The sequence below is a fragment of the Schistocerca cancellata genome, chromosome 5 (genome assembly GCF_023864275.1).
Source record: "Schistocerca cancellata isolate TAMUIC-IGC-003103 chromosome 5, iqSchCanc2.1, whole genome shotgun sequence".
NCBI classification, from domain to species: Eukaryota; Metazoa; Arthropoda; class Insecta; order Orthoptera; family Acrididae; genus Schistocerca; species Schistocerca cancellata.
In genome coordinates this window covers 833,293,361-833,311,477 of record NC_064630.1, presented here as the reverse complement: position 1 = coordinate 833,311,477, position 18,117 = coordinate 833,293,361, and positions in this window count along the sequence as shown.

Sequence of the window (18,117 nt, the reverse complement as noted above, 5' to 3'; positions counted from 1 at the left end):
AAAAGCCTCATGCTTTCACAAGTATGTTTTGTAACAGAGTCTGGATGTCTGGGTGCCAGTGGTCCCATCCGATGGAAATTTGCAGAATGCTCACACTTGTTTTGTTGGCTTCCTGTCCTCTGCTATATTGCCAGTCCACAATGCGCTGGCCATTGCAGCGGCGACTTCTCGGCGCTAGTCAGTCTACCTGGATGCGGCACGCAGCTGCCTCGCAACTGGCACCAAACAATGTGCCTGCATAATGAGACCGCGTTACTCAGCCATCCAGAAATGTCTCCTCCTAGGTTCCACAGGAAAAAAAAAAAAAAAAAAAACGCCCTTCCCTCGGCCCACCGTAACCGTGCGCATTCACTGCAGTCGTTTAAATCGGCACCCTATTCGTTTGAACGCAGGTAAACCTTACCATTATTCCTTCCCTAGAGCACGCAAGAAAGAGCGTTAACTACTACACACCATCATCATGGTGTATGACGACAAAATTCTAATAAAGATCATATTCCCTGAGAACATAACAGGGACTTACAAGTGCGAATGCCCTGCGATAACTCAACGCCATATCCTAATACTGCGAGGGTTAAACGTCTGGGAACACTGACCCACTGTAGACATGGTCGCAAGACTGTGGCCGGCCGTTGTGGCTGAGCGGTTCTAGGTGCTTCAGTCTGGAACCGCGCAACCGCTACGGTCGCAGGTTCGAATCCTGCCTCGGGCATGGATGTGTGTGATGTCGTTTGGTTAGTTAGGTTTAAGTAGTTCTAAGTTCTAGGAGACTGATGACCTCAGATGTTAAGTCCCATAGTGCGCAGAGCAATTTGAACCAGCAAGACAGTGTTTTGTCCGCAGCGTTTTCCCGATGTACACGGTATGGTTCACGTGTAGTGGCGTACATGCTCACGTTTGAAGGATACATACCATTAACGCACAGCTAAGGTTTTGTGCCAAATACAGCAGTGCGCTAGCCCTCTAACATGTGGTTTTCGAATTCTAAGTATCCGTCGAAATTATGTTAATAGCGTTGGCTATCTTGTAGTTTTACCGTGGTTTATATACGATTTTTAGGAGTATAGTAACGTCACTTATACTTGCAGCTTTTTTTGCTTTTGAGCTCGTAATTACGAGACTTCATTTCATCTGGGAGTGCTATCCGGCTGAAAATGCGTTCACCCAAGCTAATTTTAAAATCATTACGATTGGGGGTATGAGGGGGAGTATGTTTATGATTGGTTCGCAGGTAGCGGGTGGTGGCAAAGAATATGCTCGGGTTTTACCTCTTAGGAAAACTTATCTGTACAGGGGTCGATAAGTTACTGGAGTTTCTGCTGTGACAGCATGGCTCCTCTCTGAATGACTGAGTGTCTTTTGTACAGTACGCTAGGTCTCTCGCCTCGGAGAAGATTACAGATACTTATTGTTTAAACTTCTGTACTATACCAGGAGAGATGGTCTACCTTTATGTTAGGAAGACATGTGGAACTCTCCTGTTCACAATCTGGTATCCACGGTCGCACGAGATGTTCCATACCCCACTGGTATTATCTATCGAATTCAGTGGGTGTGTTCTCGTAACATATAAATTTATGTACTTGTACCAGTCTTTGATATTTCGGCGACGTGTTGGGGTCTGTTTGCTGTCATTACCGTGAGCGGAAGATCCTTCGACAAAAACTGATGCCACAGCAATGTTACACAGCAGGCAAGAGAGCATTACACCGGAATTTTGTTGACCATTGGTGGTAGTGTGTCCACAAACACTGACGTTCTTGGGTACACCTCATTGCGTGGGAGTTTCTCATGCAGTATCTTTGATCAGAAATCGGTAGTGCTTATAGAATCTCTATGATCTCACTGTTTCTACCAATGCCTTCGTTTTCAACACATGACGTCCCACTCTAGTACTGGAATGATGGCCTAGGAATGTTTCATAAATTGCGGCAGTGCTGATAGCATCATGACGTCGACGTGACGCAAGGCGTCATCATGACGTGACATCGTGATGTGAAGCGATGCAATGATGACACGTAACTGGATAAAATTATATCAATTGAGAGTAATTAAATACCTGTCTGGGTGTGGCGTCTGCTGGTACCTCCAAATATTAATTAGTTATTAACAAATAGACCTCGTGGGTCGTAATTTATTATTAACAAACAGACTCGGTGCCCAGATCCAAAATATCTCATAAAATCTGGAGTTAGGGTGGAGTGCCTCTGTACCAGGGGTACGTAACTGAGGCATTTACAGCATTCGTGATTGCCTGAGAGCGTTATGACTTCGACACGACGTTGGGAACAGAGTTCGATAATTGCACAAAAGACGCAAAAGTGGTAAAAATATGAAATAACGAGAGGACTTGCATATCTGCTGGTGCCACGTAATGCTAAACTGTTAGTGTAGTTTGTTATGAAGATATAGACACAGCTTACAATCCATCGCTATGCTTCAGAGCGCCTCCAGTTATAAGAGGGAAAAATACAAAAGTGCTTGAAAACTACGTAAAATTGGTGAAACTACAAAGAAATGGAAAAAGTACGTAGAAATAAGTGGTTATATACCTGCGTGGATGTGGCCTCTGCTGATCATCGCCGTCATCGTCTTCAAGACTTAGGCCTCAAAATTGTTCACGTCATCTCCTTAATGGACGTCCAACATTCCTCTTGCCCGTCGCATTACACTTCATTGGGACTTTAGTTACTCTGCCGTTATACATATTTTGGGTGTGGTCTTTCCAGTTCAACTGGAATTTTTCAATTACATTTGTAATAGATTCAACATTTAGTTTTTGTCTTATATCGCCGGCCAGTGTGGCCACGCGGTTAAAGGCGCTTCAGTCTGGAACCGCGCGACCGCTACGGTCGCAGGTTCGAGTCCTGCCTCGGGCATGGATGTGTGTGATGTCCTTAGGTTAGTTAGGTTTAAGTAGTTCTAAGTTCTAGGGGACTGATGACCTCAGATGTTAAGTCCCATAGTGCTCAGAGCCATTTGAACCATTTTTTGTCTTATATCAATATTTCTTTTACGGTCCAACAACGAATATCCCGCTACAACGAAGACGAATTTCATTTATGTTGATCCGATTCTTGTTCAAATGTTCAAATGTGTGTGAAATCTTATGGGACTTAACTGCTAAGGTCAGCAGTCCCTAAGCTTACACACTACTTAACCTAAATTATCCTAAGGACAAACACACACATCCATGCCCGAGGGAGGACTCGAACCTCTGCCGGGACCGATCCGATTCTTCGTGATTGATCAGATGTTATGGTCCTACATTTGTTACCATACAGCACCAAGGGTGACTCTGTTACTTTGTAGAGTTTAATTAACGTTTTCTTCCGTACGTTATGTTTTAATATATGTTGTATAGTTCCACAGAAATGTCTGAATCTAGTTTCAGCTCTACATCATCTGACTTGGAAAATTTAAAATTGCACCCTAAATATTTAAACTCTCTTACTTGTTCAGTTATTTCTCCGTCTATAGCAATTTTGCCTCTTATGGGTTCCAGTCTTTGAAATACCATTACTACTCCTGGTTTCACATAATGTTGGTATTAAAAAATAGAGCTCCAGTGGCACAATTTGTTATCAACAAAGGGACGCATTCTCTCCCTCTGTTAATCCATCTCCAGAACAACCGCACTCACAAAAGTGTCTCAGTTATAAAAGGTAAATATGTGGGGAGGTAGGAAGAGGAGTGCGTGCATGGTCCCCATTGGTCTAGGAGGAGGTGTTGGGATGAGGAGGGAGAGGGGGCGGATGAGGAGAAGGTGCTTGATCCTATCGGCTGAGACGTGGTTCCCGTCTTTTTTTTATGTCGTATGAGGATTAAAGAGTTACGTGATGACCTTGAATATAACTATCAGAATTGCCTGCGAACTGGTACTACCATGAATAATACGGCGTAGGAAAACCGGTGGCATTCACAAACAGCTCCCAGTCGTCTCTGAATTGATAAATACAGGTTCTGCGTGGATTTGAAGGCGGTTTTGTATCACTCTTCCTGCGAAATAGAGTGGCAAGTTCGGCTAACAATGATGGATGTGGATGGGGATCAAGCACCCTTCTCTCCGAAGCAGATCACGAAGGCTCAGTAAAATTGAGACTGATTTTGGAATTCTAGGTCGTCCTTCAATTTCCAGCTTACGGCGTTCCCTTAATGTTATTTTGCAGCTGACAGGATTCGCGAGAGTGATATTCATTTCTGCAGTAACTTTTGCAGCTGTTGCCCTCTTACTTTATTCACTGCAATGACCACCTGACATGATAGCCCAACACACATTTTCGTCCGCGTTGTGACTTAGCGTATCATGTTTTCCCGCTTTGCCTGTACGCGTTATTAGTTTTCGAAGTGGTGCCTCTCTTAAACACCAGAACGGAAGCACACACCATACGAGCACCAACAATTTGTCCATTTTTGGATTTATTTAGCTCCGATAGAATGCCCTCACAACTACACTGAGCACTGTTCCCACCAAATCAAAAATGAAATTGCTCTGAGCACTATGGGACTTAACATCTATGGTCATCAGTCCCCTAGAACGTAGAACTACTTAAACCCAACTAACCTAAGGACATCACACAACACCCAGTCATCACGTTTCCCACCAAGATTGACACTTTTGTTGAGGACATGCCGTAGGCGCCGTTCGTAGTCAAATACAACGGAGCAACCTGCTTTGCCTCAGGCACGGATTTCTCGCGGTATCTCCACGTTTTGTTTGTCCACTGTACGGCCTTTGGTCATTTTGTGTTGCGATCTCCTTGTAAAGTTTCAGTAACATGAGACGTGTCCAACGGTCATCTTGTACTCGCGCAACTCTTCATCTGCACGGATACATTTTCTTGTAGTGAAAATATGCTCGCATATGGATGAAATTTTTAGCAGATTATCTCAGAGGCACTAAAATGTTATAGTATCACTTTGGTAGCATTCGGTGAAGATCTAACGTTGTGTAACACTTACACTGTCGTAGCAGTATGTTAAGTCTAACAGAAAATAAATATACACTGCCTGAGAAAAGAAGCACCCAAAAGCCATGGTCCGTTGTCGGTACCCGCGCGCACACCACCGTCACTGGCCAGTGTGAGAGTCTGAGCTCTCTGTGGCGGGTCGAGCGGCGGACAGGCGGCGCCGCGTCACCGTTTTCCACGTTTAGTGTTGTCACCAGGCCTGGCAGCGTGTGTCACGGGCGTGAGCAGGCTGTGCCTGGCGGCAGTCTGCGAGAGTTCGGTATTGAGCTTTGCGAGGAGAAGTTTTTCTTCTTAGCCGTATGCTGTTGTATCGTAATAAACCTTTCTCTTGTTGATCTGGAACGTGTCGGATTTCTCATTAATTGCTGACTATTCCCCGTAAATTGCGGCTCTTGTTAATGGGCTGCTGACATTTGTCTGTTGTACGGTGTGTTGTTGCAGCATCTTTGGCTTCTGTAGGCTTTAGATTTGTAACTATTAAGACATCCGTCGAATACAAACGTAAAGTTTTACAGATAAATAACCTTTATGTGGCAGAAAACAGAGGTATTGGAATTTCAAAATAATTTTTGTTCTGTTTTAGTCCTTCGAGTTGGTAAGACGTTTGTTAGAGGAGTTTTGTACTTTCATGAGTTGAGGTTGACATCACTGGGATGAGCTGAGAACAGCTAGCGGATTAACATTGTTTTGTTCGTAACCACAATATTTCATTTAACTATATTGTGTCCTCGTGAAGTTCCCACATTAGTTGCATTACGTTCAGTGACCAGGATTTTGCTTACTGCAGGTGAAAAACCGACTAACCTCCTTTCACGAATGATTTTATAATACTGTAAAAAGTGTGTGTACCAGTAGAAATTTTTATAAGTGGGTACAACGCTTCAGAAACGGTCGAACCTGAGTTACTTGTGGGCAGCGTGCTGGCTGGCTCGCCACCTGAAGTGCCGGCCAGCTCCTTCGCGTGAGACGCCCGTTGCCGGCATTATTCGCCACGACCTACTTACTGCAGTTTAACACACGGCGAAAACCGTTTCAGTAGGTGTTGGCACAGTTCACAACGTTGCCAACAACAAGCTCAAGTGCAACAAAACAAGTGCAAGATCGATCTCAAAAGAGCTGGGTTAACGATGAAAGCGAACAAGGTTCAAAGCCCAAAATCAGTTTTCAGTCTGCAGTGGAGTGCTCGCTGATATGATACTTCCTGGCAGATTGAAAGAGTGTGCCGGGCCAGGACCCGAACTTGAAACCTTTACCTTTCTTGGGCAACTACTCTGGTGACTGAGGTACCCGAGCACGACCTGCAACCCTACTCACAGCTTTACTTCCGCCAGTAACTCACCTGCCACCCTCCAAACTTCCGCTGCAGAGCTTCACCCTGAAAACAATCCTCCAGAACGTGGCTAAGCCGTGCGTTTGGGATATCTTTTGTTCCAGGGATTCTAGACCGGCAAGTTACATGGGAGAACTTCGGTGTCATTTTGGAGGAAGGAGATGGGGTGCGGTTAAAAATCAATCTGTGAGGACGAGTCATAATTCGTGGTCTGGCACTTCAGCTCGCGAGTTCTGTTACGGCGCCCACTTTTAATCTTCCAAGAGGATTCAAGATTCAGAATGTGTAGAGACTTGAAAAAACAGTAAGAAAGGGTAGGTAACCCTTTTCTAAACACCGCTTTCTTTTCTTTGGTCCACTGAAGGACGAATTGCCTTGGAATAAAGTTAAACAACAACGGGGAGGTCAAAGAATTTGTGGGAAAGTGGCTCATACAGCAAGACAAAGAATTCTTTGCATTAGCTTTAAAAAGAAAACTAGTTCTTCGTGGGGACAAGTTTTATAATATTGGTGTGGATTTTGTAGAGAAGTACTTAAAGCCTCGTTTTGTAAAAATGCGCAGTATTTTACGTAAGTTTATCTCTTGCATTATTGAATGTTATCTAGTATTATTTTGAAAAGGGAAATGGAAACTTGAACTCCTTACACGACCCACTGGAATAATAATAAAGAAAAGCTCGACAAGCATTATGTATCTGCAAACATATATGACAAAAGATTATCCTACGAAAGTACGAAGGATATTTCGATGAGTGGGAATCCGCAGGGAATATTCTTACAATTTGATGTTGAAGGAATCGTGCAATAGCAGATCTGATTGCCTCGTGACAATATGGAGAATGAGAATGGAATTAGTAGAAAATTATGTCGACCTTCGCGTATTTCCTTTCCATTCGTAAGTAGCGCAGGCCGCGAATGTCTGTAGCGACTGTTTACTGGATTGCTTTGCTGTCGGTTTGCTGGAGATATGGCGTGACACAAAGGAAGCGGATCAGAATACCTCGCTTCGGTAACATGGCAGCGGATAGGGGCTCGCGGCGGCGGGTGGCGGGGGTCGGCTGCCCGGCGCCACTCGATTCCTGCGCGACCGCCACCACACGACCAATACTACACGACCACGAACACACGACCACCACCACACGGCCACCAACACACGACTACCAACCCAACACACGACAACATACCCATCGATATCGCGAGTGCCTACTGAAACCAACACTAATACGTAAATTACGTAGAGGATACCCGAACGATTTGCTCACAATCACCTATCTGCTGAATGTATTAAATGCACTAAAAAGAAACGAATGGATGAGAGGAGAATGAAATCATTTAAGATGGGAATGGCATGGTGCTTTGAATTCAAATCGCTCAGAGTTCTATACCTGCAGTAGGACGTACACATAGTGACATTTGGAAGATCTGTGAAAGACCAGGACTCAAAGATCCATCTCCTGATTACTGGCGACCAGTCTCCTTAACTTTCTTGTTTTTTTTTGTACAACTGTAAAATATTCAGTTTAGGCTATTAAACCATAAGAACAATGAAACTTCCTGGCAGATTAAAACTGTGTGCCCGACCAAGACTCGAACTCGGGACCTTTGCCTTTCGCGGGCAAGTGCTCTACCACCTGAGCTACCGAAGCACGACTCACGTCCGGTACTCACAGCAGAACAGTTGTAGCAGGATATTCGTTGTTGGATCGTAAAAGAAATATTGATATAAGACAAAAACTGTGAGTACCGGACGTGAGTCGTGCTTCGGTAGCTCAGATGGTAGAGCACTTGCCCGCGAAAGGCAAAGGTCCCGAGTTCGAGTCTCGGTCGGGCACACAGTTTTAATCTGCCAGGAAGTTTCATATCAGCGCACACTCCGCTGCAGAGTGAAAATCTCATTCTGCATAAGAACAATCTTTGTGAGAAAGGTTATTACAGATGCTTATACCTTTTCTTGAATAATAAATTACCGTGAAAACTTATATAATTATGTGGTCATAGGCTGGTAAGTGTATTATGTTATACATACAACTTTTGCAACGGTAAAGCTGCTTGTGGGTGTGTCGATTGTTGTTTGCCAAATATTATCGACATCCAAAACAGATGTACTGTATCATGCCAACGTTGTCACTTAATGCGACTGACACGTAAAAAATAATTGGAGACTGACATCTTAGTGAAATGAATTACAACTGTGGCGTAGGTCTCTAGGCAGATCAGTGACCCTCTGGGAGCACTGTGCTGATGGTATCTGAGTTTCATAGGGTACAGGAATTCCCTTCACGTTTTCATCATAGAATTTGTTATGAGAAACGAACAATCGATGGATATGCAGTATTCTCATCTACAGTTGTATTGTACTCTGCAGATTTTGTTAAAAGCGCAGGTAGCAGTAGAAAGCGGGCTACCACGCCTTATCACAGTCCGTATGGACTCAGCGTCAGTCTTTTGTGGTCTTCAAGAGTCATACCCAGACAGGTAATGACACTACACGCTTTCCAAGTGGAGTGATGTCCACTTTTCTATGCTGTTTCTACCGCATACCAGTCACATGGGAAGATAAAAAAAGCTGTTTGGAGTTAGGTACTGAAATCATTTTGAACAACAGGAAAGCTCACTACGATAGAGTCACACTGAAAGACGATCCCTACGTTTCTCGGTGCCACTCTGGTCAGAAAACTCTCCTGCAAACAATACCTGAAAAAAATTATCGACAAACATAAAAAATTCGACTATCCAGACGCAGAAGCTCGCCAGTACGTCGTGTGCTGCTACCGCTGAAACTTCAAGAGTCAGCACAGCAGACCTCCTGCACTCAAACGCAGAATAGTGTGCTTCTGTCTGGATCAACAGCTGTCATACCAACATTGTCGATACACAGCTAAACCAGGCAATGCGAAACATAAGTGGAACAATCACTGGCTACCATTACCGAGTAATATCGCACTTGCCCATGCTAGACGAGTGGCAGTCCTTAAATCTCAGTTGGAGAAACTTAATGCCCAGCGACACCTTCCCACTCATGTCGTTGCAGCGACTGAGACTGAAGTCAAGACATCTACCACTAGCAGTCGCTACCCAACTCAACGACATCAATATCAGTGATCACTCGACCTCATTTTGGCCAGATCAGAATGTCAAGAACTCCGATCATATGACAGGTTCATCTATGAAGTTAATTGGATTTTCTCTTCCTAGAAGACAGTGTTACAATATCAACAGGAGTATGACTCCGTGGGGAGCTCAAGAATGCCTCCGATGCGACCGACGTGGAGCTGGAGGGCAAACGATCGCTATCCTTGCCTGTTGTAACGGCGACCGGAACAGTCGCGGCGTTGAAGTGACGGAAACGCGTCGGGACCCGCGGAGCGGCCGGCGAACAACACAACGGGAGAGGACGGACACGACGAATGAAGGACCTTACGACAACAACAAGAACGGACAACAGTCAAGAAAACCAAACAAGACAACCACGTCCACCCGTAAAGAAAACACGATATGTCCTGAGACATACGCGAGGTTAGACTGGCAGGCTGACTGCTGCTGCTGCTGCTGTAAAACATTGGCGACATCTGCCAGGTGTGGGGGCAGTGTAAGCAGCGCAGCTGCTGCTCCTGCTTTGACCTCAGGGTTGAACTGTGATGCCTGTCTGGTTGAACTACCCTCAGGGAGCGTCTGTGACTATGGAGACGCTCTGAGTGGCGTCATCAACACCACGGGAGTTTGGCTACTCCCGCAGGAGGTCGGGCCAACACGTTGTCGGCCTGTGGTGGACCTGGCGGCCCAGCCCACGAATCAGGCGGCTGCCTGAGTGTTCTGCAGCGTCGTAGAACACTCTGGCGACGTGCCGGAAGCGATACCCGCAGTAGCGGGACGCCTGCTTCCTCGTGGAGCAGCCTCGTCGGGTAGCGAGGCGCCTTGTGGAGGGCGAGGCGCAGCGCCCTGTTTCGGACGCGCTGGAGCTTCGCGCTGTGCGTGTCGGCAGCGTTGCCCCACACCACGGCGGCGTACTCGAGTACCGGCCGAACCAGGGCCAGGCACGGAGTGAGTCCGTGGCGTGGAGGGAGTGTGGAGGAAGGGTTGAGCAGCGCCCCACTGCTCGCCCCCTGACGTCACGGACGTGAGGCAGCCACGTCAGGTGCCGAGGTATTTGCCGGTCCGCAACCGTGGGATGGGGCCTCCCATGATCGTGACCGGCTGCAGGTCCGCAGGTAGCCTCTTTCTGCTGAAGACGATGGCCTGGCTCTTTGCAGCGTTAAATTTTAAACGCCGTTTAGTGGACTGGGCAAACAGGACGTCACATTCGAGCTGGAGGAGACGGCGCATCTGGCCGCGTTCATGCTACGGCTGAACAAAGCCGTGTCGTCAGCATAAAGTGCTAACTCCACTCGTGCTACCCGTGGAGCGTCGGCTGTGTAGAGGGAGTGCAGCAGGGGGCCGAGAGCCGACCCCTGTGGCGCTCCCGCGCGAATCTGCCGATCGGTGGAGATGCCTCCGTCTGCTCAGACGTGGAATGTACGTTCCGAGAGATAGGAGCGCAGCAGGACCACGTGCGACGTCGGTACCCCGTGTACAAAAAGTTTATATACGAGGCCGTCGTGCCACACGCAGTCGAAGGCCTCGGAGGCGTCGAGAAGCACCGCCCCTAGGTACTCACGCGTCTCCAGTGCTCGCATCGCCTGGCCCACTAGGCGCAGCAGCTGCTGGCTGGTCGAATGGCCGCTCCAGAACCCGAACTGTTCCTCAGGGATGAGCTTTCCACGCGGAAGGGAAGCTCCCAGAGCGGAGTATGCTATTGAAGATGTCCGCCAGAGTCGGGTGTACCTCCGGCGGCAGCATCCTCAACAGGCACTCGGTGACGCCGTCCGAGCCACCCGCCTTCTTGGGAGTGAGGCGACGGAGCTGCAAATCGACTTCCTCCGCCGATATCTGTTCGATCGCGTCGTCGTCGGACCGCAAAGCAAGGAAAACCGGCAGGAGGTCCTCCACTAGCCGGACGTGGTCGACATCAACCACGCCCTCGGCGGGTTGAAAATTGTCTGCAAACGTATCGGCGAGAACGCTGGCCTTTCGGTCGGGCTCGCAGACAACGTTAGCACCCACTCGGAGAGGCGGAACGCGCTGGAGTCGACGAAGGAAGCGCTCGGCGGTCCGCCACGCGCTGCCGTCCGTCGTCGTGAGGGTGGCCGCAAGGCCCGCCCTGTCTCGGTTTCTGTGCTCGTCGATGGCGGCCCGAATCTCGCGCCGCGCCCCGTTGAGGCGGCGTTTCGTCTCCGGCAGCCGCGTGAGCTGCCGCTCCAGAAAGAGGCGATTCTTGTGGGTGATCGCCCGCAGGATATGCGGCGCGACACCTCTCGCGGCCGTCCTGGCCGGCTGCGAGTGTGTGGCGCGTGCAAAAGGCCAGCGCCCCGTCGGCTTCTTCCACGTCCGGATCAGGCGCTCCCTCGAGGCGGTCTAAGACCTCTGCTCGTAAACGGGCATCGATGCCGTGGAAGCTGCGGCGGGCAGCCGGCGACGACGGGCCGATTACATCCGTGTCGAAGACGACCGGGACGTGGTCAGACGACAGGGCGCACCGGACAATGGCAGATGTGAAGTGCCCGACACCTTTCAGTACAGCGATGTCGAGCACGTCGGGCTGGCTTCGGTGGGGAAAGACAGTGTGGTCGTAGGGCCCCAGCACAACCGCGCCATGTCGTTGCGTTGCGCGAAGGAGGCGGCGGCCACCAGCGTTGGTGAGGTGGGAGTTCCATTGCGTGTGTTGGCGTTAAGATCGCCCGCAATGAAAATCTTCCCGCGCAACGCCAGTAGAGCATCGAAGTCAGCCTCCAGGAGCAGGCCCCTCGGAGGCCGGTAGGCCGCAACGATGTGATGACCCCTGACGTCGTGGTAACAGCCACAGCCACAGCCACAGCGGCGAGGGGTGGAAGCTGCACTTCGTGGTGTTTCAGGGAAGCCTCGATGTAAACGGCCGTCCTTCCGCCACGGGTCAACCTGTCGGTGCGGTGGCACCGATAGTTGGCCACCTTCACATGTATCCCAGGCTTCAGGAAGGTCTCTCACACGAGGCAAATTTCGATTGCCTCGTCCTGCAAGAACTCCCTGAATTCCCTTTACCGTGGGAACCAGCTATTTGCATTAAAAGCGCAGACGGTGAGGCCATGGACGTGGCGATTACCCATGGCGGGGTTGAAGAACAACGCCGACCTGGAGCGCCGCCGTGACCGCGGTGAGGAGCGCCGGGAGTTGCCCGAGCAGCTGGCTCAACGACCGCAGAACTGATCGCTCAGCTGCTTCTGACGCACTGTAGGCGGCGGAGGGCCGCTGGGGCGGCTGGATGGGGCCGCTAAGGAGGTGTCGACTGCCGTGGAGCGACAGTTTCCGGCCGCAGCTGCGGCGCAGCGCGAGCTGCTTGTCGCTGCCGCGGCGGAGTGTCTGTGGCAGTCTGTTGTGCAGCGGCAGGGGGTGGCACGCCTCGCGCGCCGGCGTCGCCTGCCCGGGCGGGCAACCCGCGCACCAGGTGCACGCCGTGGCGGAGTGTCTGTGGCAGTCTGTTGTGCAGCGGCGGGGGCTGGCACGCCTCGCGCGCCGGCGTCGCCTGCCCGGGTGGGCAACCCGCGCGCCAGATGCGGCCGCTGGGGTAGCCGCCCTCTCGGGCGAAGCCGTGGACGGTGCAGTGGGCTGTTGTCCCACTCCGACGGGTTGGTCAGAGCGCTGGCGAGGGGGAGGTAACCTGCTCGTGGTGGCGGCAGCGAAGCTGGTAGAAGGGTGCACCTTACGAGAAGGAGCACCCCTGCCTCGCTGCCGGTTCCGGCCCCTCTCGAAAGCCGAGCAGCCTCTATAACAGGCAACGTGCGGTCCGCCGCAGTTGGAGCAAGTCGGCTTGTCCTCGCGGGCAAGGCCGCAAGATTTGCTCTCGTGCTGCCCCGCGCACTTGACGTAGCGGGGAGGCATGGAGCAGTATCTGGAAACGTGGTCCGGCCGCTGGCAGGAGAAACACTGAGCCCTTTTGCCTTTGGCCCGGAGTGGTTCGACCTCAACCTCGACGAGGCCGACCCGCTGCACCTGGAAAATCTTCCGATTTTCCAAGTTGTCTACGAGGACAACCTGGTACAGCGGCATGTCGCGGTGGGTACGAGGGGACCTGTTCCAGCCTGTGGACCTGACGGTGAAGACCATATCCTCCAGTTCCTCACGGAAGTAATTCCGCGCCAAACTTGAGAGGAAGGTGGTGGAATACCACCTTTAGAAGTTTGACTGGCTCGGAGGGGTGGGTGTAGCACTGGAGGCCGTCCTTGCAGATGGTGTCCATCACTGCCCGGTACTCCTCGTGCGTCGCGACCGTGACGTAGAGATCACGGCCGGAAGTCCTCGTACACGCCGTCCCATTGGACGACGATAGGCGGCGGCTGCGGTGTCCGCAGTACGGCAGCCCTGGCCGTGTGTCGCCGAGGTGGGGCAACAAAACCGTCCTCATCAGGCTGCCGGGAGACAGCATTCGACGCAGCGGCACTCTGGGAAGAGCCGGCAGCGCGGGAGCCTCTGGGTGCCTTCTTCCGCGGCCTCGCGGAGTCCGACGTCGAGGAGTGAGTGTCTGAATCGTGACGAGTCGTAGCCCCGCGCTTCCTGGGCGCTCGGGCTTCGTCAGTGTCGCAACGTTCTGCCTCGGCAATTGCCTCGGGAAGGTTCGCGCCCGGGAGGTCAATGCCCTCCATCTCGGTGGCCTCTCGAGCTGTCTTTGCCCCGTCCAGACCGCAGGGGTTCCCCCAGCGCAGGACGGCGCGTCAACTAGCGGGAGACGGGTTCTTCACGTGTAATCGGGGCCAGTGGGGCAACATCGACCTCTCGGATGGTCGAGCCCAGCGGCGCAACCCCCCTCGAGGCCGCCGTCGCCGGGACCGCAAAATCTCGCAGTGCGACCGGCGAAGCTCTCGGTGGCACAACCGACTCTTGCTGCTTCGAGCTCGGTAGCGCAGCAGCCTTCCGGATATTGCAGAAGGTCAGTATGGCTGCCTCGTCGTCATCTCCACCGCGGTAAGAGCCCTGTGAGCGAGCATGTTCATAATAATGAACGCTCGGTCACAAGAGCGCGAGTCATCAGTGGAAGAGTAAACCTGGTCGTAGTCAGTAGTCGGAAGCTGGTTCGTCATAAGTGGGGGACCGGACGCGGCCACCGACGGGATCAACTCAGTCGCCTGAGCTGGCCCCGCCACACCCTACCCATGGAAACACTCCTCTCGCAACGACATCTCAAACCGCTCTGAGACTGGCTGGCTGAGCGACAGGCAGGAGCTTAAGTACGCGAACGGGTACGCCACTATTAGCCGCTGCAACTGCGTGTCCCCCTGTGGCGCCCTCACTCTAAATGCGGGCCAGGAGGCGCGCGCCGCCACAGCTTACGGCGCGATGGTGCACAGACCTCTAGGGGTCTTCGACGTCCATGGCGTCTGGAGGGGATTCAAATTCCTCGGCGCGCGGTACCAGATTGCCCTGACCCTGAGGAGTGCGTTACAAGACATTGACGACCTCACCACCGAAGAACTGGAATGGCTGGCCCACAGTGACCTGCATTTGTGACGGCACAGTGGAATGGACGAAACAGATGTCTGTTTCTTTAGCCTACGTATTCGACAGTTATTGTAATCGTTAATTTATTTGTCACAGTGTGTGGAAGTTCATTTGAATCCATACGTATTATACACGTGTGTGTATGTACGTTCCACATCTCCTCCTAAACCACTCGGTTGATTACAACCAGTCTCTTATCGTCTGGAAAGAATCTCTCAAGGGGAGCGGGAGAGGGTGAAAAATTGGCGTCACCCAAGACGCGCAGTTAGCAGAACTTTATCCATTTAGTATTTGAGAATGATTGCATTCAATGACTTGCAATATATTTTACTCATAATTTCAAACCTTTACGAGACATTTTCTTTCTCCCCACTCCCCCGCCCTCCGAATGATCCAAGGAAGAAAGTTTACCCCTTGCGACATTTTCGTTGTTCATGCAGTAACACTGCCGCTTCGGACGTAACCTATTGATCACTTCCTTACCAATAACTTTATTCGTAGCAAATAATTCAGACAAAATTAACGTACACCAGTAAATGTAGGTGAAAAAACATCATTGCACGAGACACAGTTCGGGAGACATGAGTCAGAAACACTGAGTTGCGTGAAAAACTGTCGCATTGTTCATGTCGGTGTAATTTATCACTTCTTTATTATTAGCTCTATTTGCAACACACTATGCAAACAGTTCACATATACCATTGAATACACCTGCGAAAAATATCATTGTGACTTATAATTCAGGAGATATGACTTCTTAAATGTTGAGCTGCGTGAATACGAAACTAAGGGGCGAAATTCGATAAGACACAGATGAAATATAGGTACAAATATGTGCAAAATACGTTAAATATGTAGGAAACGTATGCGAGATGTGCGTCAGTGGGCGAAGCCGCGGGTAGGAAGCTCACGGATCGATTTTCACCAAACGTGGTACACATATCACTTATTATCCAGGAAGAAATACCGTAGGGGTAAAAACCAGCAACCTCGTACTGGGGTGTGGGTGAGAGAAGGGAGGAGCAGGAGGTTGACAGACACAGGGGACAAGACGAGGAGGAGGAGGAGATGAAGAGGGAGAGGATGAAGGAGCAACTAGACCAATGGAACCCGAGCAATGACGGGTACTGCTCTGAAAGTTGCGACGCATGAGGTGTGGAGCAAAGTCTGCCAGATTCTCTTTGCTGAGTGTTTGTATGTCTGTCCCCCCGTAGCGTACAAATGTATTCCAAATGACAGGATCATGTTTTATCCATGCTCGGGCTACAGTAGAATCAGTCCAAAGTGCCATATATTCTACAGATGCATCACAGGAAACGTGAATGTAGGAGTTATCGTTCTCCGACAATTGGACCCATCTTAACACTGGATAACCCAGGTTTGACATGCAGGCGCGCCGTCGTCCCAAGCTAGTCCAAGCAAACAAGTGGCTAGAATACGAAATTTTTCCTACGATGGATCCCGGAGTGTTTCATTCGAGAGGATCATAAAAACTTGCTGTTGCTTGTAGTAAGTTTATTTTAGTTCTATTTGTCTGAAAATTTTTCGGTGACTTCTCGCTGGCTCGCTAGGAATGTGTCTTCGTCGGTGTTCCACGTCGTCCATAAGACTGTAACTTTTGTCTGGATCTCTCTTCTTCCACCTTCCAAACTGCGGATAATTTTTGCAGTTTAGTCAGCCACTTAGATAGTGATAATTTGATTTTCTTCATTAGCGAACGCAACGCATAATACGGCGAGGTGAGGCTGCTTTCCGACTCAGTTCCTGCAGCGAAGTCATCCATGTACATGTTCTGACGCAGTAAGCAGCTTCTGCAGGGAACTAGGACTCGTAAGTGTCTGCTAGTTCACGAATGGTTACCGAAAGTAGAAACGGGCTGCATGCGAAGCCGAAAGGAAGACGTGAGACTCGATAGATTGTCCTTTGTCTTGCATTAAGGTCATCTTCAACAATTTTATCGCTGCTCTTTTACCAGAAGACTGTTATAGGATCTCTATCATCAAGTTTTACAGAATGTCAGGAATGACTCTAAAGCGTCGTAGACGCAATCTCGGAAGGACCTCAACCACTTCAGGCAACAATTAGGCCCGATTTCTAAACCGTCATTGGGAGAGTGTGGCCCTTGCTCATCTGGGGCTCATCGAACACTGTTCACCGTTTTGTCTTTGTTTCGCCTGACCAAGTGATGAGACAAATAAAATGAATTTGGAGATTCTTCTGTAGCAGAAAACTACGTGGTCGTTTTTAATATACTCAATAGTAAACTGCAGGAGCGTCTATAGAAAGGTCCCAGAACTGCTCTCATTAATAAGCGGTCACAATGCCCACATAGTACTGGGGACAGAAAGTTGGCTGAAACCGGATGTAAACAGTAATGAAATTCTGAACTCAGATTGCAATGTATACCGCAGACACAGGCTGGACAGTGACAGCGTGTTTATAACGATAAGAAGTGCAATAGTATCGAAGGAAATTGACGGAGATCCGAAATGTGAAATGATTTGGGTGAAGGTCACGGTAAAAGCAGGCTCAGACATGGTAATTGGATGTCTCTATAGGTCCCCTGGCTCAGCAGCTGTTGTGGCTGAGAACCTGAAGGATAATTTGGAAAATATTTCGAGTAGATTTCCCCACCATGTTATAGTTCTGGGTGGAGATTTTAATTTGCCGGATATAGACTGGGAGACTCTAAACGTTCATAACAGGTGGCAGGGACAAAGAATCCAGTGAAATTTTTTTAAGTGCTTTATCTGAAAACTACCTTGAGCAGTTAAACAGAGAACCGACTCGTGGCGATTACATATTAGACCTTCTGGTGACAAACAGACCCGAACTATTTGAAACAGTTAACGCAGAACAGGGAATCAGTGATTATAAAGCGGTTACTGCATCGATGATTTCAGTCTTAAATAGAAATATTAAAAAAGGTAGGAAGATTTTTCTGTTTAGCAAAAGTGACAAAAAGCAGATTCCAGAGTACCTGACGGCTCAACAAAAAAGTTTTGTCTCAAGTACAGATAGTGTTGAGGATCAGTGGACAAAGTTCAAAACCATCGTATAATATGCGTTAGATGAGTATGTGCCAAGCAAGATCGTAAGAGATGGAAAAGAGCCACCGTGGTACAACAACCGAGTTAGAAAACTGCTGCGCAAGCAAAGGGAGCTTCACAGCAAACATAAATATAGCCAAAGCCTTGCAGACAAACAAAAATTACGCGGAGCGAAATGTAGTGTGAGGAGGGCCATGCGAGA